This window comes from Mastigoproctus giganteus, chromosome 4, assembly GCF_048544385.1.
Source record: "Mastigoproctus giganteus isolate SK-2022 chromosome 4, ASM4854438v1, whole genome shotgun sequence".
Lineage (NCBI taxonomy): Eukaryota > Metazoa > Arthropoda > Arachnida > Uropygi > Thelyphonidae > Mastigoproctus > Mastigoproctus giganteus.
In genome coordinates, this window is record NC_143578.1 from 167,578,038 (window position 1) to 167,597,418 (window position 19,381).

The following is a 19,381-nucleotide window of genomic DNA, read 5'->3' on the forward strand; positions in this document are numbered from 1 at the left end:
TTACAGTATTTTTTGACATCGAAAAAGCTTACGATACCACTTGGAGATATGGGATCCTGCGAGATATGCACCATGTTGGACTCAGAGGCAATCTCCCTATGTTTATCCAGAAGTTCCTTATGAACAGAACCTTCCAAGTCAAAGTACAAACTTCTTTCTATAAAATCTACCAACAAGAAGAAGGCGTCCCACAGGGCTCAGTCTTGAGTGCCACTTTGTTCGCCATAAAGATTAATTCGATCACAAATCAACTCCCTCCTTCAGTTTCACATGCACTTTACGTTGATGACTTTAGTATCTCTAGTCAGGCACAGAACATGAGAACTATCGAGAGACAATTGCAATGCGCAATCAACAATATAAGTAAGTGGGCACTAGATAACGGTTTCAGACTGTCAACACAAAAAACAATATGTGTACATTTTTGTCGCAAAAGAAATCTCCATCCTGATCCTGAACTGAAATTAGAAGGCAAAAATATACCAACGCAGCCGAAGGCAAAATTTCTCGGACTAATCTTAGATAAGAAACTCACATTCGTGGAGCATATCCGAGAGCTGCGTAAAAGCTGTACAAAACACCTGAACATACTTAAAATCTTTTCGTCAACAGCATGGGGAGCAGACAGATATTCCCTACTAAACCTATACAAAGCACTAATTAGATCAAAATTGGACTATGGAGCCCCAGTGTACGATTCAGCACGGAAAACAGCTCTGAAATGGCTGGATCCAGTCCATCACAATGCACTGCGTATAGCTACTGGCGCTTATCGTACCTCTCCCATATATAGTCTCTATGCTGAAGCCAACGAACCACCTTTAACTCTTAGGCGACAGCAACTCGCATTGTATTATACATTTAAAATAAAATCTATGCATGCACACCCTACTTGGGAGACCCTCTTTGATCCACGATGCAGAAACATATATCAGAATCGCCAACAAGCAAACCGACCCCTAGGCATTAGAATGCAAGACTTTTTGGCAGTACATAACCTTAATATAGACAAAATAGCACACATGCCAGTTCATACTCCTCCACCATGGGATTCGCATATCCCAATATGCGACTTCTCCTTTCAGAAATGGAATAAAAAAGCGATACCTTCAACAATCTTCCAACAGTTACATGCAGAGCACAGAATTCAATTTCCTGACTATATTCCAATATATACAGATGGCTCAAAAACAGACACTTTAGTGGGAGCAGCAGCAGTATTCCCAAATATAACTTTAACACAACAGCTACCGAAAGAGTGCAGTGTATACACAGCAGAATTACACGCAATAAAAATAGCCTTAACTCATGTACAAGATAAACATTATAAGAGAAGCATAATATACACAGACTCCTTGAGTTCCTTACAATCCATGCAAAACATAGGTACATCCAAACACCCAATCCTTTGGCACATTCGGCAAATAATAACTGACTGCGCCAGAAATGAACAGGACACTTTATTCTGCTGGATCCCAGGACATACAGGGATTGCGAGAAACGAAGCAGCAGACAAGTCAGCCAAAGAAGCCGTACTACAGATCGGAGAGGATATATCAGTCCCGTATTCCGATTACAAGCCTGCGATATGGCGTATTTGCCAGTTGAAATGGCAAGAAACTTGGAATCAGCAAACCGCAAACAAATTATACCAAATAAAGCGAATATTGAAAACTGGACTTCTAGCAGTCGAAGGTCGAGAAAAGAAGAAACAGCACTCACCAGGCTAAGAATCGGGCATACCCATTTTACACACTCATTTTTGTTGCGAGCAGAGGAACCACCACGATGCCAGACTTGTGACACCATTCAATCAATTCAACACATATTAATAGACTGTCCTACATATACAAATGAACGTAAACAAGCTTTCAAAGATATTTATGAGACACAGGACGCCATTTCACTAACAGATCTCTTGAAAAATAAACATGACTGCGCAGATGTTTTCAACTTTTTTAAAGCTATCAATTTATACCACCTCCTGTAAGGAAGTGAATATAAGCAACAGAATGACACAAGAACGTATGAATCAGGTTAAAATGAACAATTGAAATCAAAAGTAAACACCCCTGAAACACATCACACCGTATGAGGCCCCGGGTGCCAAGCGTTCCGTGGCCAAGCGATTCTAGTGCGTCTGTAAAAGCGTTTTTTCCTAAAGAGATTTTCAGCGAATAGATTCTATTTTTGTTTCAACAACCGTTTTTCTTGATTTCTCGATCAAAGTAGCTCTTTCGCACTACAAGAAGTAGGCAAAGGCCCAGGAAGGAAAACCACCTTTCTGTTTCTTTTTATATTAATACTAACTTCCTAACCCAGCCGCTTGGTCACCTTGTGGCACTGCTCCTGCCTCCCCGTGGCGGGGCCGGAAACCTGGGTGGTAAAGCAAACCCCCAGGGCCAAAAGGAGCAAAACATGGACTTTGAAAACTTTCCCCCGATTCAGACAGCAAATCCAAATTCAAAGGATTTGCACCAACCTAATGATGACAAAACCAACCGAAAGAGACTGAAGACGGATGATTCCCTAATAGAACATCCGAGTTTCCTGATCCTGCATTCCTTAGCGAACCAGGCCCTAGGCAATCTATCGCCATTCCTCATACAAAAGTGTCTGGAAAATGTAGCAGGTTCCCCCAAAATGGTGCGCCGTCTCAAATCTGGCGACCTGTTGGTTGAGACTACAAGCTCTAAACATTCAGAGTACCTTCTCAAGCTCACAACATTCAATGGAATCCCTGTTAAGGTGTCACCACACGCAACACTCAATACCTCCAAGGGTGTTATCTCAGAATGGGACCTAATGAATGTTTCAGAAGAGGAAATTGTCAACGAATTGCAGGATCAGAAGGTCATACAAGCGAAGAGAATCATGATTAAGAAAGATGGCGAACTTATTCCAACTCGCAGTATCATACTGACATTTAGCTCACCCAACCTACCATCATCAGTAAAAGCCGGGTATTTGAACTGCCGCATTCGCCCGTATATCCCAAACCCGCTAAGGTGTTATAAATGTCAAAAATTTGGACATTCCCAAACTGTCTGTAGAGGCGATGCCGTATGCCCTAACTGTGGATCGAAGGAACATGCCCAAGCTGATTGTAAATCCCAGTCCTCACTTTGCCCTAATTGTAAAGGCAATCACCCAGCTTTCTCAAAAACATGCGATCAGTGGAAATACGAGAAGAAAATTCAAAAATACAAGATAGAAAAGAAAGTCTCATTTTCCGAAGCCAGAAAACAATTACAGCAACTAATACCGATGCCAAAACGTACATATGCCGACGCTGCTCAAAAATTTCACTCAATATCAGTTCAAACAGATACATCAATCCCGCCAAGCATCTCTATTTCTGAATGGGCTCGAACTTTACTCTCTACTGTACCTCAGTCCTCAAAGCAACAGACTTCTAATAGATCTAATAACACACCAGTCACGATACCTCCTGTTACTCTTACAACTCCTGTAAGATCTAGTCAAACAGAAAACTCTGATCCCGGTAACAAGCAGCATGCTGAATCTTTCTTCATGGACACGAATGAGACTTGCTCTCATGAAGAAACGGAAACCATTCTGGAAATTCATCCAGAAGATGTAATAGACGCCAGACCAATATTTTCAAAGCGAGACAAAATAAAAATTGACCGACAGAAACAGACTTCCAAAAAGCAGACAGACACAGCTTCCTCATTTAAATCCAAACAATGAAAAACATCATCCAATGGAACTGTAGAGGCTTTCGCAGCAATATCGACGACATCCACGAGATAATTAAGCGTTATAAACCAATTGGAATCTGTTTACAAGAGACATATTTAACACCTCAGGTGTCTACTTCGATAAAAAATTACACTCTCTTTCGGCAAGACAGACCTGCTACTAATAATGCTCACGGAGGGGTAGCGATACTTATAGATGGAAGAGTACCCTGCAAACGCATCCAGTTACAAACCAATGTTGAAATTGTTGCCACACGAATAGCCATTGGCGTTACCCTAACACTTGCTTCAATCTACCTGCCACCCAGTCGCCCTTGTACCATACATGAACTTGAAGATCTCATTCAGCAGTTGCCAACCCCTTTCTGCTTATTGGGTGACTTCAATGGACACCATCCATTGTGGGGTTCTTCCAATACAGACGGACGGGGAAAAATCATCGAAATGCTTATTGAAAGACGGAATCTAACCATATTAAATACTGGTTCGCCAACTTACCTCCACCTCCCAACAGGAACAGTCTCTTCAATAGATCTCTCTATCTGCTCTCCAATCCTTTTCCCTAGTATCCAGTGGACAGCTCTGGATGATCCACTCAATAGTGACCACTACCCTATAATATGTAAAATTGAAACGTCACACTGCATACCTTCAGAAACTCACACAAAATGGAAATTTTCCAAGGCAGACTGGGCAAAGTATACCACTAACGTATCCTTCGACAATCAGATCATCAAATCTCATCCGATTGACACAGTTGCCGACCATATTACAAAACAGATTCTAGCAGCTGCATCCACTGCCATCCCACAGTCAAAGTCAAGCATTCATAGAAACAGAAATTATTGGTGGAACGAGGACTGTAAGAATATAAAAAAAGAAAAAAACCGTGCATGGAATTTATTCCGCAAACATCCTACCACCACTAATCTTATAAATTACAAGAAAATTAGAGCTAAAGCCCGTCATATTAGAAAGAAAGCAAAAAGAGACTCTTGGGTTCGATTCGCAACTACAATTAATAAAAATACTGATGTAAGAATTATTTGGAGGAAAATAAGACAATTAAATGGTAAATTTCCCCCTTTGTCGTCCCCACTTTTCACCGTGAATGGACAGGAGCTATCTACTCCTGCAGAGATTGCAAATGCTCTAGGGACGGTATTTTCACAGTTGTCTGACTCTACGGCATATGATCCATCATTTCAAAAGATTAAAGCTGTAGCAGAAAAATCCCATCCGAAATTTAGAACAACAACAACCTTCCAATACAATACACCACTTACTTTGGTAGAACTTCAAGAAGCTTTATCCACCGCTAAGAACAGTGCTGCTGGCCCGGATGGAATATACTACATAATGTTACAACATCTAGACAATAAATCATTATCTTCGCTACTGACCTTCTACAATCGTATATTTATGGAGCATTCCTTCCCCAGCTTCTGGCGTCATGCTTTTGTACTGGCGATACCCAAACCAGGGAAAGATCATTCTATTCCGAACAATTACAGACCCATTTCGCTCACAAGCTGCCTAAGTAAAACCATAGAAAAAATGATACACCGTCGACTAACGTGGTATCTTGATTCCCAAAATATTATCTCTGACAATCAATTTGGTTTCCGAAAACACCGATCATCTCTAGATCTCATGATCAAAGCAGAAACAGACATCAGGAATGCGTTTATCCAAAACAAACATCTAGTAATGGTATGTCTCGACATAGAGAAGGCCTTTGACACCACTTGGCGGTTTGGTATTCTGAAAGATCTTCATTCCCTGGACCTGAGAGGACACTTACCGTACTTCATACAGAATTTCCTACAACACAGGACCTTTCAAGTTCGCTATCGGCAAGTACTTTCGCAAACATACATACAAGAAGAAGGAGTCCCGCAGGGCTCTGTACTCAGTGCAACCTTATTTGCAATTAGAATAAATCAGATGACAAAAAATATTCCAAAAGCTGTAAACTCTTACCTCTATGCTGATGATTTGACTGTCTCTTGCAGCTCGCAAAACATGAGCTTTATCGAAAGGCAGCTGCAAACATCTATAAATAACATTGAATTATGGATGATACACAATGGTTACCGACTATCCTATCAGAAATCTAGAGTCATTCACTTTTGTAATAAACGAAAGATGCATCCAGATCCAGAGATACAACTAACAAATCATCCCATCACAGTGGTGAATAGCATTCGTCTCCTTGGTTTAATTTTTGATAATAAACTGAACTTCCTAGAATATATCACACATCTAAGGACTGCTTGCCAGAAAAAAATGAATTTATTAAGAATTATCTCTTCTACATCATGGGGTGCAGATCGGTACACCTTACTTCACTTGTACAGAGCCCTGATCAGATCTCGCCTTGATTATGGCGCCCCGGTGTATGATTCTGCTAGGGAAAGCGTGCTAGCACGTCTTGCCCCTATTCAACATTCTGCCCTCAGAATTGCTGTAGGCGCTTATAGAACATCGCCAGTGCAAAGTCTTTATATCGAAGCCCATGAACCTCCGCTCAGCCTCAGGAGAAAGATGTTACTTCTGAACTATGCAGCCAAAATTCAAAGTCTGCCTTCTCACCCCAATTGGCCAATACTTAATAATCCACAGTTCCCAATGTACTACAGAAATAAACCTAGAGCAGTTCGCCCTGCTGGCATCAGATTACAGGAATTATCACAAAATTGGAATATACATCTGAACAAAATCCTCCATGATCTGAACAGTTCAGATCCTCCCTGGTCCTTTATTAAAGCATCCTGTGACAGCTATTTCTTAAACTGGGGAAAACATTCGCTTGCAAATACCAATATACAGCAACTGCATGCCACTCACACACAAAATTACCAAAATTTTACGCATGTATACACTGATGGATCAAAGTCTGATAGTAAAGTCGGTGCTGCAGCTGTCTTCCCCTTTAACACTATCTCTGTTTCACTTCCCACCGAATGCAGCAGTTATACAGCTGAATTATATGCTATCAAGCTTGCCTTAGAAAACATTCTCCAACTGTCCATCCAAAAAAGTGTAATATATAGTGACTCACAGAGTTCAATCTTGGCCTTGCAAAATTCCTCCTCAACAACGCATCCCTTAATAAAATCTATAAAATCTCAACTAATGCATATCCATGATCACCAACAAGTTGTCATCTTTTGCTGGATCCCAGGTCACACTGGGATATCAGGGAATGAAAAAGCAGACTATGCAGCCAAACATTCATCCAACATAGCATCGCCAGGTTACTATGTTCCATATATGGACTACAGATCCCATATAAGAAATACATGTAAAGAACAATGGACACTTCTATGGCAATCTCAACTGAATAACAAGCTGCGTGAAATAAAACCTGAACCACAGTTATGGGTTTCCAGTTTTTCTGTAAACAGAAAGGAAGAAGTCATCCTGGCTAGAGCCCGGATCGGGCACAGTCAGCTCACCCATATTTTTCTTCTTACAGGAAATGATCCTCCGCAGTGTATGCACTGCAACTCTGTTCTCACAATAAAGCACATACTCGTTGAATGTACCTTATACACTGATGCCCGAAAAGCTTCATACAGTAATCTTCAACAACCTTTGACACTCCAACAGTTCATAGGTAATAATGCAAATCTCCCGGAATTTTTCCGCTTCTTAAAATGCATAAATCTGTATAATTCTTTCTAACTGTTTTTACAGACACCGTGAAATCCTCATCTCGTTTATAGGCGCAATATGGCCTAAGTAGCCCTTGCGCCAGAAATAACCATACCAATACAATACAATACAATACACCGTATGAACTGGCGCATTATGACCTGCGTAGTCCATGCGCCATTAAACCTCAATACAAACAAACAAACAAACAATAGTTTCTTTATTTTCCAGTGCGGCTGTTATTTTATTTACTTGAAGTGGTTCTGTGCTTTAGAAGTCAAAAGTAAGAACCCAGAAAGGCAATCCACCTTTCTTTTCTTATTCGTTATATATATATCACTAACCAAATAAACTAACTTAAACAACCGCTTGGTCACTGGTGGCACCGCTCCTGCCTCCACGTGGCGGGGCTGGTAACCTGGGGGAAAAACCAACCCTCGGGGCGAAAAGGAGCAAAGATGGAAACAAGCGAATTTCCACGTTTAGAGCCAAAGTGCTCTCAACATGAACTTGACAATGACACCGACCATGACTTCTCTCTTTCAAAGAGACTTAAAAAAGACACTAGGAAGCAGGAATCTCCAGCTTTCCTAATAATACACTCTTTGTCATCCCAACCTGTGAGCAAGCTCTCACCTTTCATCATCCAGAGATGCCTAGAAAACGCTGCAGGTTCACCAAAAATGGTTAAACGTCTCCAATCAGGAGATCTACTAGTAGAGACTTGTTACTCAAGACATTCTGAGTTACTACTAAAACTTACTTCTTTAAGCGGAACACCGATTCAGGTCACCCCACACAACACACTAAATTCTTCCAAAGGAGTGATCTCTGAATGGGATCTGTTATACGTTTCTGAGGAAGAAATTGTCCAGGAGCTAAAAGATCAAAATGTCTCTCATGCAAAACGTATCATGATCAGAAAAGACGGCAACTTAACTCCCACGCGAAACATAATCTTGACTTTCAGTACTCCAAATCTACCGGATTCTGTCAAAGCAGGTTACTTGAATTGCCGCATTAGGCCTTATATCCCAAATCCGCTCAGATGCTTTAAATGTCAAAAGTTCGGCCATTCTCAGACAGCATGCCGTGGAGACGCCATATGTCCAAACTGCAGCTGCAAGAATCACACACAAGCAAAATGCAAAGCTCCAACACCACAGTGTCCTAATTGTAGTGGCAAACATCCAGCCTACTCTAAAGACTGTGAACTGTGGAAGATAGGAAAAAAAATACAAAAATATAAAATTGAAAATAAAGTCTCTTACCAAGAAGCGAAAAAACAGATCAACTTAAGTATGCCAAAACGCACTTATGCTTCTACCACTCTCAGACAGGAATCAGTGGCATGTCAGACTGAAGTATCCATCTCTCCAAATATATCAATATCAGACTGGGCTCGATCAGTACTCTTGATCCAGCATCCATCTAAACCGAATTCAACAGACCAAAGCAATAACACGCCACTCTCAATTCCAACCCAGAGACTTCCTCATCGTCAGGCAGCAGAAAATTTGCAAAAATCGTATTCTGCTGAGACGAAAGTATCAGGTCTAACAAGCATGGATACGGAAGAATCTATCGGTCAAGAAGAACTGCTTGAAATACACGCAGAAGATGATATGGACGATAGCAATGAATCGGGACGTCCCACTTTTCTCCGAAAAGAGAAACCAAAACCGGACCGTCATAAACAATCAACTTACAAAAAGCAGTCAGATACATCTTCCACGAACAAAACCAAATAATGGAACAAATCATTCAGTGGAATTGTAGAGGCTTTCGCAGCAACATCGATGATATCAATGAACTAATTCACTGCTTCAATCCTGTAGCTATGTGCCTACAGGAAACCAACTTGACACCCCAAGTTTCCACTACAGTCAAAAATTACACTATCTACAGACAAGATAGATCTGACACTAATAGTGCTCATGGAGGAGTAGCTATCCTGCTGGACTCAAGAGTTCCTTCCAGATACATTCCATTGCAAACCTCTTTAGAAGCTGTTGCCGCACGCATAGTAATTGGAATCACCGTTACATTGGTCTCAATTCATCTCCCACCTAATCGTCCATATTCTATTCAGGAAATCGAAGATCTTGTGTTGCAACTACCACCTCCCTTCTGTCTACTAGGTGACTTTAATGCTCACCACCCATTATGGGGTTCTTCCAGCTTAGACAGGCGTGGAAAACTTGTTGAAACGTTAATAGATAGACAGGATCTAACGTTGTTAAATACTGGCTCTCCCACCTATGTTCATTTTCCTACCGGATCAACCTCTGCAATAGACCTTTCCATTTGCTCTCCAGTGCTTTATCCAAGTATCCAGTGGGTAACTCTTAACGACCCCCACAACAGCGATCATTTCCCAATAATATGCAAAGTTCAAACTTCCTGTTCATTACCAACAGGCAATCCAGTAAAATGGAAATTTCCAAAGGCTGACTGGATAAAATATAGCACGCTTGTCTCGTTCGACAACCATATCATACAGAGCTCTTCTATCAATCATGTTACTGAACATATAACAAACCAAATTCTAACAGCTGCAACCGCTGCAATTCCGCAATACCAAGTCAGGAAAAGGCGAAAATTAAATTATTGGTGGAACGAAGAGTGTAACAATGCAAAAAAAGACAAAAACAAAGCTTGGAATCAATTCCACAAACATCCAACCACTTCCAGTCTTATTAATTATAAGCGACTTAAAGCAAGAGCCCGTTATATCAGACGGAAAGCAAAAAAAGAATCTTGGATTAAATTTGCTTCCTCAGTTAATAAAAATACAGGCATCAGACTGATCTGGAATAAGATAAAATTGTTAAATGGCAAAATTCCTCCAACATCTACTCCACTAATTAACTGGAACGGACAGGAACTCTCTACTCCTGCAGAAATCGCAAATGCACTAGGATCTGAATTTTCCCAGTTGTCCTCCTCAACTTCTTATGACCAATCGTTTCAAAAAATTAAAGGTGTAACTGAAAAATCCAAACTGAATTTCACTGACAGATGTGCACTAAAATATAATCAACCATTTACCTTGGTTGAATTTCAGCATGCTCTTACCAACACAAGGAACAGCGCTGCTGGCTTTGATGGGATATTTTATATAATGCTCAAAAATTTAAATACAAAGTCACAGTCATCACTGCTGTTCTTCCTCAATCGAATATTCACTGAACATACATACCCAAGCTCCTGGCGTCATTCCTACGTTCTGGCTATCCCAAAACCTGGTAAAGACTCTTCTGTTCCTCAAAACTACTGACCAATTTCACTTACCAGCTGTCTGAGCAAAACCCTCGAAAAAATGATTCACCACCGTCTGACTTGGTATCTTGAGTCCCAAAACTTAATCAATAACAATCAATTTGGTTTCAGAAAAAATCGATCATCATTGGACCTTATGATTAAAGCCGAAACAAACATCAGAAATGCATTCATCAAAAAAGAGCATCTCGTTATGGTCTGTCTGGATATTGAGAAAGCCTTCGACACCACATGGCGTTTCGGCATTTTAAAGGATCTACATTCTCTTGGCCTGAGAGGAAATTTGCCATATTTCATCAAACATTTCTTAGAACAAAGATCCTTCCAAGTTCGTTACCAAGGAATTCTCTCTAAAAACTTTGTTCAGGAAGAAGGAGTCCCTCAAGGGTCCGTTCTCAGTGCCACTCTATTTGCAATTAGAATTAATCACTTAACTGAACTTATTCCGAAAACAGTGGACTCATATCTTTATGCCGATGATCTCACAATCTCCTGCCACTCTCAAAACATGAACTACATTGAGAGACAATTGCAGATATCAATAAACCAGATCCAGATTTGGATGACACAAAACGGTTACAGACTATCCAGCCAGAAATCTACTGCCATTCTTTTCTGTACCATACGTAAAATGCATCCTGATCCTGAACTCCATTTAGATAACCATCTTATTCCAATAGCAAATAGTATCCGTCTACTTGGCTTAATTTTTGACTGTAAGTTAAACTATCAAAAACACATTGAACACCTGCGGACAGCTTGCCAAAAAAAATGAACATACTCAGAGCCTTATCAGCAACAACCTGGGGAGCAGATCGCTACACCTTGCTTCACTTATACAGATCCATAATTAGATCTCGTCTGGACTATGGCGCACCTGTCTTTGATTCTGCTAGGGAAAGTGTCTTATCTCGCTCGTCTCAACCCTATTCAACATTCAGCTTTAAGAATAGCTCTAGGTGCGTTCAGAACATCTCCAGTGCAAAGTCTCTATGTAGAAGCCTACGAAGCTCCTCTAAACATCAGAAGAAAGATGCTACTATTGAACTACGCAACCAAGATTCAAAGTCAGTCGACGCATCCTAATTGGCCAATATTTAATGATCCGCCACTCACCATGTTTTATAGAAACAAGCCACAAGCAACTAGGCCTGCAGGTATTAGGTTAATGGAACTAGCAGAAAACTGTAATATACAACTCAATAAAGTCCACCAAGAACCTACAGATCACGTTCCTCCATGGTCTGTCATCATGCCGTGTTGTGACTATTATTTCCACCAATGGGGGAAACACTCTTTAACGGGTATTAACATCCAGCAGCTCCACACTGCACATTTACAAAGTTATCCCGACTTTGCGAAAATATATACTGACGGCTCAAAGTCAGAGAATGGATCAGGTGCAGCAGTGGTATTCCATGACACTATCACTTCCGTGTCACTTCCGACAGAATGCAGCAGTTACACCACTGAATTATATGCTATAAAACTTGCTCTGGAAAACATTTCCCATCTCTCAATCAAAAAGAGTATAATCTACACTGACTCGCAAAGTGCCCTATTAGCAATGCAAAAGATTTCCCCAACTACTCATCCGTTACTACAGCTAATCAGATCAGAATTGATTCGTCTCCGAGATCATCAGCAAAATGTTGTCTTCTGCTGGATCCCAGGCCATACTGGAATACCGGGAAACGAAATTGCAGATGATGCTGCCAAGCATCCATCCAGCACATCCCCAATGAATTTTCTGGTCCCATTCAGGGATTACAAATTACATATACGAAATATATGTAAGGAACGATGGAAACTACAGTGGCAAACGCACATTCACAACAAACTCCTTGAAATTAAACCTATTCCGCAATTATGGGCCTCCAATTTTCGCACAAACAGACAAGAAGAGGTTGTCCTGGCCAGAGCCCGAATAGGCCACACCCATTTGACCCATCTATTCCTGTTATCAGGTAATGACCCTCCACAGTGTTCACATTGCCACAAGCCACTCACAATAAAACACATACTCCTGGATTGCATCTTGTATAACAACTCCCGTCTAATTTCATTCACTTCTCTCTCAAACTTACAGGAATTGTCACTGTAAGATATCATAGGCGAACATTCAAACCTTACAGAATTCTTTCTCTTTCTGAAACGAATCGGTTTATATAACCGTTTCTAACTGCTTCCATAGAAGCCAATAAAATTAGTACTAACTACTATGATAGGTGCCCCTCGACGTGGGCACCTGTACGTGGTGAGGGGACCTCCCAGTGACGCTGCTGGACTTCCAGACTAGCATCACTGGGATCCAACGCCCACAGCCTAGGTTCCGGGCTTACATCAATGGAATCCGGCGTGTTTGCCGTGCGCTGCGACCCGTGGAAATTCGGAAAGGGGGATCCTGGTGGTTGAGGGGCCCAGCTTCAATACACCACTTTGGCCCCTGCTTCGACAAGACGGGTGGTCCTGGAAGGCCCGGCTAGGATCAATCAGCTAGTAGGCTCGCCTGCGAGGGTCAACCGTGTCAATGCCACGCCCCTACCCTCATGGTCCGAGGGACAGGATTCAGGCTGGCGGCGGTGCGGGTATAGTGTCTGGGTAGCCCTGGCGTCCCACTCCCGAGCGCATTTATTGCATGCCGGGTAGTGGGCGTCCCTTTGGGCTCCGTGGTGGGTGGGGAGCCCGGGCACTGAACCATATAAAAAACTTCATGAATCCTGAGAAACTTACTTCTTCAGGGACCCCAACCCGGTCCCTATCTGAAAATACCGACACTGACAGCAATATTGCTTCAAAGAGGCAGCGGACTGAATTACCATCAGGTCCTATCCCGCGGTTTTTAATCATGCACTCCACCAATGAAAAACCGATTGGAAAAATGTCACCTTTCTTTATACAGAAAGGGTTAGATGGGTTAGTAGGTTCACCCAAATCAGTTAAGAGGCTCCGCTCTGGAGACCTCTTAATTGAAACTAAAAATGACAGGCAATCCGAACATCTATTCCGAGTAACATCAATCGGAGGAATCCCTATAACGGTGACACCACACAGAACACTCAATTCATCGAGAGGTGTCATTTCGGAATGGGACCTTCTCGACGTCACCGAGGAGTAAATCTGCTCCGAATTAAAACCACAGGGAGTCATTGCCGTCAAGAGAATTACTGCGCGAAGGGATGGAAAAATTGTTAAAACCAGGAGCGTTATCCTGACTTTTAACTCTCCTAAACCTCCTGATGAGATTAAAGCTGGATACATCAACTGTTCAGTGCGTCCATACGTTCCGAACCATTTACGGTGCTTTAAGTGCCAGAAGTATGGACATTCTCAAATGGCCTGCCGTGGAGTCCTTGCATGCGCTCGATGCGGTGCAAAGGACCACGAAACAACAGCATGTTCAGCCGCAAAACCCACCTGTATTAACTGTGAAGGCGAACACCCGGCCTACTCACGAGCATGCCAGAGGTGGAAAGAAGAAAAAGAGATTCAACGGCTGAAGGCAGAGCTTAACATATCATACCAGGAGGCAAGGAAATCGGTCAAACCCCTGAATATCAACAAACCTACCTACGCCCAGAAGGTAGCAGGGAGATGTTCCGTCGGAGCTCAGACGGACATGACCATTCCTCCAAAGGAGTCTTTCACTCCCATCGCGCGTTACCTTTTAAGTTCCCAAAAACCTGCACAGAAGGACCAATCAGCTGCCACTCCTATATCGGTACCTCCTAATGCTCCACAAATTACAAAGGTAGTTATGAAAGATAAGAATAAAAAAGGGGAAGTCCCCTCTATAACCCAAGAAAAGATGGATGTCGAGCAGAAGGAGGTACCCGAAGAGTCAGTCTTGGAACTCTTTGCGGAGGAGGAAATGGACACGGGACAGCGTCCTTTCTTCCCCAAAAAAGATAAATCCAAGACTGATAAAAGTAAGCCTTCAGCACCTCGGAAGCCGCCTGATGGACCCACCAAGCCAAAATAATGGCTAAATTCCTACAATGGAATTGTCGTGGATTCCGGCGAAATATAGATGACATCAAGGCCCTCCTGCAAAAGCACGAGCCAGTTTGCTTTTGCTTGCAGGAGACATATCTAAAGGCAAATGATGATCCCACCATGCACAACATCACAGTTTTCCGAAAGGATAGAATTGCGGATGGCTCTGTACATGGGGGACTGGCTATCCTTGTGGGTAACCATACCCCAGTGCAGCCCTTGCTAATTACAACCAGCATAGAGGCTGTTGCAATTCGTCTTTCAGTGGGATTCTTATTAACTGTATGCTCTATTTATTTGCCACCTGGGACTGACATCTCCCAGGCAGACCTTGATGATCTTCTAACGCAGCTGCCTCCCCCTTTCTTACTTCTTGGGGATTTTAATGGACATAACACCCTGTGGGGTAGTGCTAACATCAATCGAAGGGGACGAGTCATAGAGCATATGCTCAATGACAATGACCTTTCCCTTCTAAATACTGGAACAAACACCTTTTTCCACATGCCTACCCGTACTTTTTCTGCCATTGATCTCTCTATCTGCTCCCCTTCTCTACTCCCTTCACTCACCTGGGAAGTGGAGAAGAATCCATACGGTAGTGATCACTTCCCCGTGATAACCTTGCTACACAGTGGGAGACCATGTCTTCCATTCAGGCTACCACGGTGGAAGATTGATCAGGCTGACTGGACTGCCTTCCAACACCAGGCAAATTTTGATCTTAGTACAGTCAGTCAAGAGCCTATCAATGATGCAGTTAAGTACATCACAGAAAGAATTGTCCAAGCAGCTGCTAACGCTGTCCCAAAAACATCAGCCCGGTTTCCACCATTTCCTAAACCTTGGTGGAATTCACAATGCACAGCAGCCAAAAAGGCTCAAAACAAAGCGTGGGGGATATTTCGCCGATATCCTACCACGAACAACCTTATAGCCTTCAAACGTGCACGAGCCAAAGCACGTTACATCCGTCGTCAGAGTCAAAAGGAATCGTGGATCCGTTTTACATCATCTATTAACCAGTCTTCCAACTCTAAGGTAGTCTGGGATAAAATCCGGAAAATGAAGGGAAAATATACATCCCACCCTTCTTCAATCCTAGATTATAATGGATGCGCTATTGCAGATCCAACTGCAATAGCTAATTCTCTTGGGGAAACATTCTCCAAGATCTCTGCAACATCTTCGTATTCCCCAGAGTTTCTGGTCCTGAAATATAAAATCGAAAAACAGGCACTTAGCTTTAAATCTAAGAGTATTTATCCCTACAACGGGGATTTCACTATTCTGGAACTGAAAAGGGCCCTCGCTCTTTCCAAAGCAAGTGCCGTTGGACCAGATGGCATCCATTATGAAATGATTAAACATCTTTCATCAAAATCTATGGATTGTCTGCTCCTTCTGTATAACAGAATCTTTAGTGAAGGGCAGTTTCCGGACTCTTGGCGAAAGGCTATCGTTCTTGCCTTTCCTAAGCCAGGAAAGGATCCAAAAGTCACCACCAATTATCGTCCTATTGCTCTGACTAGCTGTCTGTGCAAACTCCTGGAGAGAATGGTTAATTCTCGTTTAATTTGGTATCTTGAATCAAACGACCTTCTCTCCAACATCCAGTGCGGCTTTCGAAGGAACCGGTCCACTTTGGACCATCTTATTAGAATGGAAGCATCCATCCGGGATGCTTTCCTAAAACGCGAACACTTGGTGTCGGTGTTCTTTGACTTGGAAAAAGCGTATGACACAACTTGGAGATTTGGCATTTTAAAAGATTTACATAACCTAGGCCTTAGAGGGCATCTCCCCTTTTTTATTCAAAACTTTCTCGCCAAACGATCGTTCCAAGTTCGTGTGGGATCCTCACTCTCTCGCTCCTTTAACCAAGAGGAGGGAGTACCACAAGGATCAGTATTAAGTGTCACGCTTTTTGCCATCAAAATAAATTCCATCACAGAACAACTTCCTCCAACTGTAAACAGTGCCCTCTATGTTGATGACTTTAGCATTTTTTGCCAGTCATGCAACATGAGGGTTATTGAAAGACAACTGCAGAAAGCCATCAATAGTCTGAATTCCTGGGCACTTGCTAATGGCTTCAGGTTCTCGCCGGAGAAGACCGTTTGCGTACACTTTTGTCGCAAGCGTAATCTTCATCCTGAACCTGAATTAAGGCTCGGACAAAATGCTATTCCAGTAGCAGCGAACACAAAATTCTTGGGACTCATATTCGATAAAAAATTGACCTTTTTGGATCACATTCGCGAACTCCGCACAAAGTGCACAAGAGCCCTTAATATGCTCCGCTCGCTGTCCTCCCTATCCTGGGGTGCAGACCGATGCACCCTTTTACGGCTTTACCGTGCACTTGTGCGATCCAAATTAGATTATGGGTCCCAAGTATATTCTTCAGCCAGAGACAGTGTACTTCGATGGCTGGATCCTGTCCATCATCAGGCTATACGTATTGCTACTGGAGCATTTCGAACATCTCCTGTCCAGAGTTTATACGTCGAAGCAAACGAACCACCGTTATCGTTTCGATGTAAGCAGTTGTCTTTAAAGTACGCTTTAAAGCTGAAATCCCTGCCAGACCATCCTACGTGGCCCTTCGTTTTTGAGCCACGATGGGAAAACTTGTACAACACCCGTAAGACTGCCAATCGTCCTTTTGGTATTCGTGTCCAAGAGCTACTCAACGAACTCAATATCAAGGTAGACAAGGTTGCCCAAACATCCAAGCAACCCTTTCCACCCTGGCATGCTCGTGTCCCGGCATGCGACTTGTCGCTTAGAAACTGGAGAAAGTCGGACACTCCATCATGCGTCTACCTGCAGCTTCATTCAGCACACCGAACTGAATATTCCGACTTCGCGCCAGTCTACACAGACGGCTCGAAGTCGGAATCATATGTGGGCTCTGCTGCTGTCTTTACAGACAGCACTATATCAGAGCAGATTCCATCTGAATGCAGCATATTTACTGCAGAGCTGCACGCTGTAGAGTTAGCCTTGGATCATATTAGTAAATGCCAATACCAACGGTTCATTTTATATTCCGACTCTCTTAGCATGTTACAGGCTGTAATATCTGTGAGGTATAATCCCCATCCAGTTCTGTCTAGCATTCAGCAGAAGATTCACGTTCTCCATGATCGTGAATATGACATCCGCTTCTGCTGGATTCCGAGCCACATTGGGATTAGGGGAAATGATTTGGCTGACGTCACAGCCAAATCAGCAATTCCCAATAATAACTGTTGCCTGTAAGTCCCTTATACAGACTACAGGCAAATAATACATCAAAACATACACTCCCAATGGCAGGACTCGTGGAATAGACAGACTGCGAATAAATTATATCGTATAAAGCCTGTAATTGAACCGTGGCAGTCTTGTCTGCGCAGGAATCGTAAGGATTAAGTTGTTCTAGCTCGTCTCCGCATAGGACACAGTCATCTTACACATTCTTTTCTGCTGAGGGCAGATGACTGTCCTATGTGCGAGCAATGTGACACCATTTTATCTATTCATCACATTTTAACCGTATGTCCACATTTTAGACACGAACGTGATTTATACTTTACCGTTTTTAGTCATCTGGCTGAGCCTTATACACTCAGTCAGATTTTATCTGACAATGACCATGTGTCTGCTATTTTTAGCTTTTTAAAATCAATAAACATTTTTACTGCCATATAAAATTTACATTTTAATGTTCTTTTCTATTGATTGATCTTTTATACTTTTGTTATTATTTATTTTGACATAGTGTAAAGTGTAAAGTGTATTTAGGGTCATACGGCACCAGGGGTTTCCCCCATCTCCGCATTGTTTACATTGTGATGGGTGTGCCAGTTTGCTGGAAATGCCAGAGATTTAAAAGTGTATGGATATTGTTCGTATGTAGTGTCGTGTACCGTTGTTCATCTGGTCATTTAGCCGCTGGACCCCTACTGAGGCCCAAACGTTGCCCCACTTTCGCCCCGTGGAGGCAGACCAGGTACACCAGTATTATAATTAATATACTCTGGCAGGGTCCTGCCACCTAATTTCCTGAGATTTCAGTGGCTAGGACCTTAAAAAAAAAAAAAAAAAAAAAAAATTCGCACGTTGTATGTTGATCACATACATGTTTCCCGGTTTGAAGGGGTTGCATTTGAAAGATTAATGGCCGAGGAGAGGGCGAAATAATTTAGAGAAGCTAGAATTTTGGTGTGGGTGTTGCGCTGGCATAGAGATAGAGAGGGGAGGAGACTGAAGGCTAGGGGGGGGGAAATAGCTAGGAAAGACTGGGATCAATAGAGTAGACGACCCCAGCATGTGCCAGTGGGGCATGCCCATGCTCCACCAGAGAGAAAGATGAGGGATGGCAGGGGGGAGGCAACAAGAAGGCTGTCGCCTCCCCCTCTGCCAGGGAAGGGAGGAAAGTGTGCCCGGCAAGGGAGCCGGCACAGGTCGCCATATGACCTGGCGGCTGCATGTTTGCTTGAGTCAGGTCCTTGTTGTCCCATCCGTGTGTAGGCTCCTGTCTGTGGTTGTCACTTGGCAGCAGGACAGGTGCCTTAGTCAGGTCCGTAGTTGTGGGTATTTAGTCCAGTCTGTACTTATGTCTCTATCTGGAGTCATGGTCATTAGTTATTGGATCCTGGGTCCATTTGTTGGATCCGCGTTTGTCGAGTCCGGCTGTTTTTTTTTTTTTTTTTTATGCTGTTTCTTCC

The 19,381-nt window shown here is 42.6% G+C and overlaps 1 protein-coding gene across 1 annotated transcript in view; it reads left to right on the forward strand.

Moving 5' to 3' along the window:
* LOC150087176 (uncharacterized) overlaps positions 1-19,381 on the forward strand; it is a 36,850-nt gene that overhangs the window by 1,573 nt on the left and 15,896 nt on the right. The gene's annotated exons all lie outside the window — the stretch shown is intronic.